General features: G+C 42.4%; 1 protein-coding gene across 1 annotated transcript in view; it reads right to left on the bottom strand.

Moving 5' to 3' along the window:
• The window catches only part of BPIFC (BPI fold containing family C), a 71,107-nt gene extending 60,571 nt beyond the window's left edge, over positions 1-10,536 (bottom strand). Inside the window, exons 1-2 of the mRNA XM_014535980.1 lie at positions 10,458-10,536; positions 6,564-6,661 (exon numbers count right to left, since the gene is read on the bottom strand). The gene's annotated coding sequence lies outside the window, so the exon portion shown is untranslated. The remainder of the gene's footprint in view (positions 1-6,563; positions 6,662-10,457) is intronic.
• Positions 10,537-10,556: the final 20 nt, after the last annotated feature.

Raw genomic sequence — 10,556 nt, 5'->3', positions numbered from 1 at the left:
TTTTACTCTTATCTCACCTCACCCCAAGCAGCTTCTTCGCTCTCCCTTCCCTGCTCCCCTTTTCTACCCCCATTCCTTTTCTCTGGCAGAAAGATTTAGATGTTCAGCCTCCTATTTGCATCTCATGTCCATTAACCAGCTGCATAGGATCTGCTAGACTTTAAACTGTAAAACTGTAAAATAACAGTTGCAAATATTTTCTGATGCAAATATTAATTTTTCTTTTTGTCACAAAAAACCTGAAAGTCTAACCATATCTTGGTGAAAACCTGAGTCATTGTTGTGTATCCTGGGACTTTCCGCACAGGATTTGGGAGGAGTTCTCAGGAAGGGTGGCCTGGATGAATGAGGAGAGGGAAGGTGAACTGGGGGGGCTTTGCCCTGCAGTCCTCGAGGGCTCTCGCCTCACCTGGACCTGCTCTACCCTCCCCGACTCTGGGGCCTTGGGCAATTTACTCACTCCTCTGGGGCGCAGAGCCATCATCTGTAAAAGCGGAGATCACATTTACTTTGAAGAGTCATGATGAGAATTAAACTAAAAGAGCTGGCACATATTAAATTTTTTATATGGTGTCAGTAAATTAGATACATTATTACTTGCATTTCCTCTATTTTTATTTTTACAGTAGTAATTTAAGATCTTCTAAACAATTTTTATTTTAAAGAAATGTGTTCAATTTTCATGGTATTTATTTTTTTAAATATTTATCCTCTATTTGGAAATTAACAGAAGTTTTCCCTTTATATAGCATCCCCTTTTAAATAAATTTATATACAGTTTAAGATGTGGGCTGATTTTTAGGGGGAAAAAGTAAATAACAATACAGCTCATGAGGGACATGGAATAATTTTGGGAAAAGGGCTGAAATAAATAGAGTGTAGGAAACTAAGACTGAAGAAGAGAGTGTAGCTAGTTTGTTTCATTTCATTTGAAAGGGTCTATATATTATTAACCAATGTCACCCCAATACATTTAATAAAAATAAAATAAAGAAAGTGGCTATAGAAATCAGCTCATTAGCTTTCCTTTTTATTCAAGGAATCATTTTAGGGCAAATTTGCCAAATTCATCATTAAAAACAACAACAAAAGCCAGCAGCACTATATCTGGTTTCATTATTTATTTTAGTTTTTCAAGTTTAACTGGAGATTTGCTGGGAATGCCTGCTTATCCAGAATGCAAACTGAATTATTTTACTTACTAATGGCTGACAGTGCATTAGTCTCTGCAGATTAAGGGGCACCTTTAATTAAAACTCCAAAAGAAAAATCTTCATGAACTTGGTAGAATAACTGTTCATTAAAGAAAGATGCCAAGATACAGTGTTAAGGAACCGAGTGAGCATCCTAGCTCCTGGTTTCCAGAATGTCTGGGCTGTTCCCATGTAGAAAAGAGCCTATCTGAATATCAGGCTCTTTTTCAACTTGGAAGACAACTTATGTTATTCTTTATGGCAGATGAAAGTGGGAGGGGCCAGGGGTTGGGTGTATATGGGGAATGAACCAGAGAGGGCAATTTTAGAACAAAAGACACTTTGAGCTCTGACCCCTCACTGCCCACCATGCCCTGCCCCCAACATTTTTTGTTGGCAAAATCTGGTTAAATGGGACCCCTGAAGAGGGAGAGAAGGGGTAGAAGAAAATAAGAGGTAACATTTTTGTTATGTCCTGGGCACTATCTATATATGAACTCTTTAAATTTCCACCAAGACTGTGTAAGGTACGAATATTATCTCCATTTTACAGATGAGGAAACCAAGAGGTTAGGCATCTCAGACAGTAAGTTACAGAGCCAGGGTTCAGGGCCCAGGTGGGTAGGTGTGCTGCTTCTGGAAGTCACTCTTAGCCACTATGCTAAGCAGCCTTTTTAGGAAGGTCACTAAAGGGCAATCCGAAGTCTAGGGGATGTGGAAGGTGAGGAGAGAGAAGGATGCTGTTGCCAGGCAACACATCTGGTTTTTCAAGCTGCTAATCGAATCAGTGTAATTGCTAGTTTGAAATTGCTGGTTTATTCCTGACTAGAGGAAGCTGCCTGGAGTTTATGTGCCTCATGAAAGAGACAAGTGACTCTGCAGTTCATCCAGAAGGGCCAGGGAGACATCTGGCAGAATCACCCTACCACCCGGCAGCATCTCCCCGTCTCTTCCCAGTTCTGTTCCAGGCCACACTCCCTTGAAGTCTGTGTGATGATGTTTCTGGGTGGACACCGATGACTGAGTCGGAACGTGGCTTCTCCCACCCACCAGTCTCACTCTGGAATGATTTACAGCAGTGACTCCCTACTGGTTTTGATAAATAAACACACCCACTTGCCTGCTTACCTCCACTTATTATCAGTTATCTAAAAGGGAGTTACATTTTATTATTTGCAGTTCAAAGTGAACTTAAATTCATGCTAAATTTTAAATGCATATACATATGACTTTTAATTTTTATTTAATTTTATTGATTTTAGAGAGGGAAAAAGGGGGGGAGGGAGAGAGAGAGAGAGAGAGAGAGAGAGAGAGATCAACACGAGAGAGACACATTGATCAGCTGCCTTCCATACATGCTCTGACCAGGGATCAAACCCACAACCTAGGTATGTGCCCTAACTGGGAATCGAATTGGTGACCTTTTGGTGCATGGAGACGCTCCAATTGAGCCACACCACCAGTCAGGGCACACATGGCTTTTGTGAGAAATGGAGGGTATTGTGAAATCAAGCAAATAAGATAGTGTGATACAACTCTGACATGTCTGAGAACCACTGATGTGAGCCCAACTCAAACAAATAAGAATTTGTCTACCTTGGCATTAATGACACTTTGGGCCACAGAATTATTTTTTCTGTTTTTTTAAGAATACTTTTTCTATGAAACACTTTTTTTTCAATTGCAGTTGACATTCAATATTGGACCATGTAATACTTTGATGTAGGGGGCTATCCTGTGCTTCGTAGGATGTTTAGCAGCATCCCTGGTCTCTACGCTGATGCTAAGCAGCACCACCTTCTCCTACCTGAGTTGTGACTATGGCAAAGGTCCCTTGACAGGCCTCAGCTAAGAACCAAGGAAACTACAATGTGTGTGTGTGTGTGTGTGTGTATGTTTTATAATATATTTTTATTGATTTCAGAGAGGAAGGGAGAGGAAGAAAGAGATAGAAACATCAATGATGAGAGAGAATCATTGATCGGATGGATGCCTCCTACACACCCCACAATGGGGATAGAGCCTGCAATCTGGGCATGTGTGCCCTGACTGGGAATCGAACCGTGAGCTCCTGGTTCATAGGTCAACTCTCAACCACTGAAACACGCCAGCAGAATGTATATTAAAGTATTCTATCTAGACTTTGCAGTAGAAAATGACATTCTTCTAACATTTAAAAAATATTTTTCTTAATTACCCAATAAATATATGAATACATTCTCTTGGTAAAAGATTCCAACAGTACCAAGTTACAGATCAAACTGTGAAAATCTGAACGCTCCCTCTGACTTCATCCTTGTCTCCTGTCTGCCTCTTTCTAATTTTCTTTCCAATAATATTTTTATTTCTTCCTCCCAATAGGTTTCAGACATCTTCATTTGGTCCATGGACAGGATTTTAATCATTTCAACAACTTAAGCAGATTTTTTTTTTAACTTGCATGGTTCTAATTTCAACCCACAACATTTTTTAAAGGCCCATTTCAAATTCTCACCAAGCACAATATCTACAAACTTTTTAAATTTCTTCTACTAAGGAGATTTGCCTATTCTTTATTCAATCACTTGTTTAAATCAGTTTGGACTTACAGATATTTATTCTATACTTTGGCTTATAATCAAAGTCTTCATAATAATTCTATAAATCTAAAACCTCAAAGTCTTTTCATAAATTAAAAAAAAAATCCCAAACAACCTCAGTAAGACCACATGGTATAGCCCAATGGTTCCCAGCGTGTGCTTCCAGAGTAGCCTCGCCTGACAATCATTAGAAATGCAAATTCTGAAGCCCCTCTCCAGACCTGTTCAAGGAGAGGCTCTCTTCAATGAGAGACTCGGGCTGGGACTCCGCAATCTCTGGGCAATTCTGAGACTAACGTGTGAGAGCTGTTGGTAAGTAGATAAAAGCTCAAGATTCAGGTAAGTAAACTGGATCTGTAAGAAAACACCCAAACTAAGGCCAACCTGACTTGCCCTGGTAGAGACAGAGTGAGGATCTTACTTTTCCAAATAGAGATAGTAAGAACTCAGAGACAAGCTTGAATACTTCATTTTAAATCTTGCTTCACCATCCTTACACTGGACATGGAGGTTGAGGGTTGTTGAAGATAGAGAAGACCTGCCCTTTCCCATTGAGAAGCTCATATGAGAGAAAGCCTGGTGTACTAATAACTGCACTGTGATGTGACAGGTAACACCGAGAAGTGTGTTCCCAGTGCTCCTGGAGCAAAAAGAAAGAGAAACACATTCTGATTGGAAGAAGGGAAGGAAAGATATTCCAGATAGAAGGACTGGCATGTGCAAAGGCATGCAAATTGACTATGTATGTGTATGCATATATACACATATGTATCTCCTTGCTCTGTCAGCTGAGAAGGCCTGGAAGCAACAACACCCCAATAGCAATGAGCATACCTAGCACCCAGATCTTGGTTTCTAATACCCTTCTCCAGTGAAAGGAACTAGGACTCTTTAGAAAAATGACTGATTCTAGGGTTGGGGCAAGATATATACAAAATGTAGCATCTTATAATGCCAGAAAGTGCTTGGAAACAGAACAAATCAAATACACAAAAACCGGCAATGATGTTAATGGACACAGTAGCCAATGGAAAGATCTCCCAATGGTCAAAGTTGGAACAATTTGAGCAACAAGATAAAGTAGTGTTGGATTATAAGCCAAAGTATAAAATAAATAAGTCCAAACCGATATAAACAAATGATTGAATAAATAGAGAATAGGCAAACATCTTGTGCAGAAGAAATTAAAAATAGTTTATGTAAATGCTTCACCCCTGAGGAAGTAGAGTATAACTCCCTCTTTTTAAATGTGGGCTGTACATGGCTACACTTTGAAAAGGAGAAAAAAGGAGTGAATTTACAGTGAAGAAGCCAAGTGATCAGGGTTAACACCAACAGTGAGAAGTCATATTGGAAGTATGTACTATCGATGTGATGTGATAAGAATGGTGCTCTAATGACTGATTCTAGGGTTGGGGCAAGATATATACAAAATGTAGCATCTTATAATGCCAGAAAGTGCTTGGAAACAGAACAAATCAAATACACAAAAACCGGCAATGATGTTAATGGACACAGTAGCCAATGGAAAGATCTCCCAATGGTCAAAGTTGGAACAATTTGAGCAACAAGATAAAGTAGTGTTGGATTATAAGCCAAAGTATAAAATAAATAAGTCCAAACCGATATAAACAAACGATTGAATAAATAGAGAATAGGCAAACGTCTTGTGCAGAAGAAATTTAAAATAGTTTATGTAAACGCTTCACCCCTGAGGAAGTAGAGTATAACTCCCTCTCTTTAAATGTGGGCTGTACATGGCTACAGTATGAAAAGGAGAAGAAAGGAATGAATTTACAGTGAAGAAGCCAAGTGATCAGGGTTAACACCAACAGTGAGAAGTCATATTGGAAGTATGTACTATCGATGTGATGTGATAAGAATGGTGCTCTAGCATAAAGGGTCATCTTCCCAGGAGCACGTCACCTCAGTCAAATCATGAGAAAATATCAGACAAGTCCCAATTGAGGGACAGTCTACAAAATACCTGACCAGTGATCCTCAAAACTGTCGAGGCCTTAAAATCAAGGGAAGTCTCAGAAACTGTCTCAAACAAGAGGAGCTTAAGAAGCCATGACAACCAAATGTAACGTGGTGTCCTGGATGGGATCCTGGACCAGGAAAAGGACATCCAGTGAAAACTAAGGAAGTCTGAATGAAGTGAACTTTAGTTAATAAAAATGTATCCGTATTAGCTCATTCATTGTGACAAATGGGCCATCCTGATATAAAATGTTAATAATAGGAAAAATTGGCTATGTGGTATGTAGGCCTTCATAATAATTCTGTATATCTAAAACTGTTCTAAAATAAAATGTTTACTTAAAAAAGCCTACAGGGAGCCAATGAATGGAGTCCCACGGAAGAGTGACATCATGTAGTATTGTGTGAAATACTACAAAAAAGAAATTTAAATTTCTGAACTCTTTGAAAGTTGTAGTGCCTATTGCTTGCAGACATTAAGGTGACATCCTGCAAAAAAGAAAAAAAAAATCTCGAGGGAGTTGGTTGAGAGAGGGGTATATAACATTCTTACGGACCTCTAAAGCAGGGGTCCTCAAACTATGGACGGGCCACACGGGCCATATGCAAATACAAATATTGTATTTGTTCCCGTTTTGTTTTTTTACTTCAAAATAAGATATGTGCAGTGTGCATAGGAATTTGTTCATAGTTTTTTTTAAACTATAGTCCAGCCCTCCAACGGTCTGAGGGACAGTGAACTGGCCCCCTGTTTAAAAAGTTTGAGGACCCCTGCTCTAAAGTGTCGGGGTGTAGTCCTCTAGAGTACCTTAATTCCTGGCTGTGCCTTGGGAATGCTCTGGTTCTCTTTCAGGACCCTAGTGCACTTCCCTGGTTGGATCACTTCGGCCATCCGGTGGTTACACTCTGCTGGGCAAAGGATTGTGATAAGAATCCCTGGTGCATTAGTTTTGTTATTGTCATAACAACCTTAGTGTTTTGATATAAAAGTTGTTATTTTGCCGAATCTTTATAACACACCTGCCTGATATCTATACATCTATCTATATCTATATCTATCTCTATATATGTATATATATGCCTAATATGCAAAGTGTCCCCTTGGAAGTTCGACCCACCAGGAGTTCGATCGCTTGCTATGACGTGCGCTAACCACCAGGGGTTGGTGAGGAGCGAAGGAAGGCCCCGGCCGGCAGCTGAGGAAGGGTGGCCCCGGCAGGCAGGGACCCTACCTGTGCACTGGGTCTTTATTGACTTCAGAGAGGAAGGGAGAGAGATAGAAACATCAACGAAGAGAATCCCCGATGGGCCGCATCCTGCACGCCCACACTGGGGATCGAGCCCCGGGCATGTGCCCTGACCAGGAATGGAACTGTGACCTCCTGGTTCATAGGTCGACATTCAACCACTGAGCAACACTGGCTAGGCCAGTGATGGCGAACTTACGCCACGCATGTCAGAGGTGACACGCGAACTCATTTTTTTGGTTGATTTTTCTTTGTTAAATGGCATTTAAATATATAAAATAAATATCAAAAATATAAATCTTTGTTTTACTATGGTTGCAAATATCAAAAAATTTCTATATGTGACACGGCACCAGAGTTAAGTTAGGGTTTTTCAAAATGCTGACATGCCGAGATCAAAAGGTTCGCCATCACTGGGCTAGGCTGTCTGATATATCTTTGTTACTTTTTCATTTTTACAGATAGTAACTTATTGAGGTTTACATTGTATTAAGAGCTGGTTATGTGGTGGATGGTCTCCAAAGCCACCATGTTAGCCTTGCACTGCTTTCTCCAAGAATGTTATTTCAGAGAGAAATAAACTTACATTTGCCACTATTATTTCAGATCTCTGCTAGAGCCGCTGAAGCTATATCCTCATATAGCCTCCAAATACAGTCATCTTCCAAGTTCTATGATTTCTACCTCTGTAACATTACTCCTGTCCATCCCACTGTCTCCATTCCCACTGGCATTCCACTCGTTTCTTTCTTCTCTTAGTTACCAAAAGAGCCTACGAAGTGAGCCAGTCTCTACTCCAATGGTTTGCGAGGCAATTTTGCTTCCTAGGGGATATTTGGCAAAGTTTGGAGATATCTTTGGTTCTCACAACTGGAGGAGGGGCATTCTAAGGGCCCTTTGTGAATAGAGACTAGGGATGCTGCTAACATCCTATAACGTATGGGCTTGTCCTCCACAACAAAGACGTAGGAGGCTTCAAATAAATGCCAGTAGCGCCGAGGTTGAGAAACCTTGATCTAATGTATCCCCCACTAATACGTCTATTATATCTGCTGTGACATGTTCACATTTCGTATCTGACCTATGCCCCTTATTGTGTACACCTGTCAGACTCATGGCTTCCTATCATTGTTTAAATAGCCTTCCTATATTTGGGGACATTCCAATATATTTTTTTAGAGTTCTGCCTCCCCAGGAAAGGAGTTCGGACCCCAAATTCCAGTCTTTTTGCAGCCAGGACTCAGGCATGGGACCTGGTCTCTCTCAGTCAGATATATCCCTAGGAACCTTTGATTTAGAGGTGAGCAAGGTGAGAAAACAGGCTCTTTTGGGAGCTTGGCACTTTGTTGGTGCAGGAGGCTGCGAAAGTGTGTGGCATTTGAAGGTGGCAGCCATTCCCCAGTGGTGATGCAGTTTCCTCCAGGGTGGGGTGGGTGGCAGCAGCAATCCCAGTCATGGTAGTTTCCTCATCAGGCCAGTTCTTCAGCATGGTTCTGAGCTTCATTCCTGGAAGCTTAGCCTGGAGCCACTTCTCCAGTCCTCCCCAGAATTCCCTGAGCTATCCAGTATCATTTTAACATGCTCTTTCCCCCTTAGTCACCCAGAGCCAGCTTCTATAGCTCAGAACTAAGATCCCTGGTAGCTAAAGACACCCCTGCTTAAAACTCTCCAATGGCTTCCCATACATTCTAGAATCTTTTCCTTAGCCCAAGGCTAATTTTTATCCAGGGCGGTACCCACTGACCTTTACCCTGGTCCTGCCACCCTGCCTCAATCCCATATTGCTTGCTACTAAAGAACCCTGCTGTCACAGCAACCCTCCTCTAAGTGCCCTAATCCCCAGGACTTTCTCTGATCTCTTTCACAAAAAACCCCCAATTTTAAAATATATTTTATTGCTATTTTTTACAGAGAGGAAGGGAGAGGGATAGAGAGAAACATCGATGAGTGAGAAACATCGATCAGCTGCCTCCCGCACACTCCCTACTGGGGATGTGCCCGAAACCAAGGTTCATGCCCTTGACCGGACTCAAACCTGAGACCCTTGAGTCTGCAGGCTGACACTCTACCCACTGAGCCAAACCGCTTAGGGCAAAAACCCCAATTTTTATGCTTTACTACAAGAGTCAATTCACTCTACTGTAAACTGCGTCTTTTCAATCTGAGTCTTCAGCACCTAGCACAATGTCTGCCACAAAGGTGATCTATACAGGTTTCCTTAATGAAGGCCAGGATGTGGACAAGTACTGCCACCTAGGGGGAGAAACTTTACTCAAGTTTTATGATTTGGACATTGGCTATCAGACAAGGATGAAACTGGGATACTCTCTCCCTCCTCTAGGTTATCTTCATCTTCATTATTGTCAGACCCTCCCACATGGCTCCCAAGGATCCCTGCCTATTGATTGTATTCATGCCTTTGGGTTGATCTTCCCACGCTGAAGGGTTGGTTTGGGATCAATAGAATATGACAAAAGTGTTGGTGCCTGACTTTTAAGGCTAGATCACGAGAAGACACCGTGGCTTCTGCTTTGGCCTCCCTGGGATCACTGGCACTGACGGAAGCCAGATGCCAGGCCATGGGGGCACTCAAGTGGCCTCATGTGGAGGTCCGTGCAGCGTAAAACTGACCTCCTGCCAACAGTCATGTGAGCAAGCCACGCTGGAAGCAGATCTCCAGCCCAAGGTCAAGACTTCAGATAACTGGCCCCACTGGTGTGGCTCAGTGGTTGAGAGTCAACCTATGAACCAGGAGGTCGCGGTTCCGGTCAGGGCTCATGCCTGGGTACTTTGCCCCCCCCCCCCCCCCCCCCCCCCAGGGGGCATGCAGGAGGCAGTCGATCAAATGTTTATATCTCCCTTTCCCTTCCTCTCTCTGAAATGAATAAAAATCAATCAATCAACAAATAAAATATATTTTTTTAAAAAAGACCAGATAACTGCAGCCTTGGCCTCCATCCTGACTGTAATCGCCCGAGAGGCCATGAGGGAACCACCCAGCCAAGCCAGGCTCCAGTTCCCGACTTGCAGAACCTGTGGGGCAATACGTTTGTCGTTTTAAGGCGTTAAGCTTTGGTGTGACTGTTATGCAGCAACAGAATACTAACATACTCTCCGACACAGATCACTGACTACAAGCTGTTTTTTACATTTTGCTGGAATAGGAGGAAACTACCACAGCCTGGGTTCCACCTGCAGCGGTTCTCAACCTGTGGGTCGCGAACAATGAAAATACATCCTGCATATCAGATATTTACACTACAATTCATAACAGTAGCAACATTACAGTTATGAAGTAACAACGAAAATAATTTGATGGTTGGGGGTCACCACAACACGAGGAACTGTATTAAAGGGTCGCAGCATTAGGAAGGTTGAGAACCACTGAGGCTTCTCCGAGCAGATGACGCAGGCGCTGGGCGCCACGAAGGGCCCGGGGAAAGAACCAGGCACACCTGGGCCTTGCGGAGCGCCGAGGGACGTCGTCTGCAGTCCCCGCTGCAGGGTGAACATTCTCCAGGACCACGTGGAGCGAGTCTGCACAGCCTTGCCGG

Source organism: Myotis brandtii, unplaced genomic scaffold (assembly GCF_000412655.1).
Source record: "Myotis brandtii unplaced genomic scaffold, ASM41265v1 scaffold155, whole genome shotgun sequence".
In the NCBI taxonomy this organism is placed as follows: domain Eukaryota; kingdom Metazoa; phylum Chordata; class Mammalia; order Chiroptera; family Vespertilionidae; genus Myotis; species Myotis brandtii.
Note: the sequence above shows the minus strand (reverse complement) of the source record. Positions and strands in the feature narration are given on the sequence as shown.